Below are 1,529 nucleotides of genomic sequence, written 5' to 3'. Positions count from 1 at the left end.
GTATAATAATAATACAAACAGCTGTATAAATTTTGTATGGGTAAAATATGATATTTTATAGTGCACCGGTCACGAACTGAGCATACTTCATTTGTCAGCATAGGATCTACCGTGACCCGTTCCTTCTGTTATTTAATTCAGAGAATCGCTTCGAATGCTTTAAGCATTTAAATTACCAAACGCTTAAATCGTTCGCATATTTCATTGTCGTTTCCTAAGGAATCGTTTACCGAAATAGATGCACCTTCGTTTTCACTTTTTTTTCACAATCGACTCAACGCTTTGTACAAATTAGACAATGTCACACGGAGAACCCGTATAGTTGTCGACAATTAGACGGATGAAAATATATATGTTAAAACACATACGATGTACCGTACTTGACACATTTTTTAAGAATCCAACACGTTTTACCGTAAAAATATTTGTACATTTTGTAGTAACGTTTCCAATGCATTGTTAAATGCTTGGTAATGACTCACAACTTTCATTTCAAGAATCAGAATTTTAATTGTATTTCAGTTGCACATCGACCCCTACGTAACTTTTGTTGCTTTGTCTAAGAAACGATAGAAATTTTCAGTATAGACGCGAAAAGAATAATAAACGATATTGATTGCATTAATTTTAAATCATGTTTCTTCTTTCTCGATGGCAATAATGGCCAAAAAGGAACATGTTCACGTCGTATACTATTTAAAGAATTATATTCTATTTTGAGATCCAACAAATGCGTTGAATATTCAGTACCGTTAATTTATCAGACATTTCAATATATAAATAGTGGGATACCTCTTCGTTAAGCTGGAATTTCGACTTGAATTATTATTCGAAATATAGTTTGGCGTTTTGGTTGTTTACGATAACTGTGAATGATAACATAGTAACAAAAAAAAAGAATGTTTCAATTCTCACAGCTAATCGATAAATAGCTTTTCGTAGAAAAAAAACTGGATGAAAACACGGTCGTGTAATCTGCAAATGATACGTCCAATACCGGCAGAATAACTTTATTTCCTTTGTTGAGGAAGAAATGATTTTATCGACTATATCGAACGTTGCATGCTCTTTACACGCCTATATTTCCGCGTTTTCTCGTTAACTCTGGATCTTGTATCTATTCCCTATGGCTTTCACAAGCACCCTAAACTGAGCGCGAACCAAGCAGAATTGAATTCGAGTGTGGGTACATCCCGAATACGCAAGCGCATAGCCGGATATATCGGTAAATACAACCTTAATGGACTACCTTAAGAACATGTCCATGAACTTTTCTCGCAAGTACGAAAATGTGCCTCTCCCATCTTTGCATTCTAGCGTTTTCACTTCATTTCTTTCCTAACGCTTCTCATTGTCAAGGCTGACATTTATTTTTATATACAGAGAGACAAAGAGAATACGCGTGTGTATATGTGCACGGGCGCACGCGTGTGTGAGAGGGGGTAGCGAGAGGGACACACACACACACACACACACACACACACACACACACACACACACACACACACACACACACACACACACACACA

The sequence above is a fragment of the Hylaeus volcanicus genome, chromosome 4 (genome assembly GCF_026283585.1).
Source record: "Hylaeus volcanicus isolate JK05 chromosome 4, UHH_iyHylVolc1.0_haploid, whole genome shotgun sequence".
Taxonomy (NCBI): Eukaryota; Metazoa; Arthropoda; class Insecta; order Hymenoptera; family Colletidae; genus Hylaeus; species Hylaeus volcanicus.
This window is presented reverse-complemented; position numbering follows the sequence as displayed.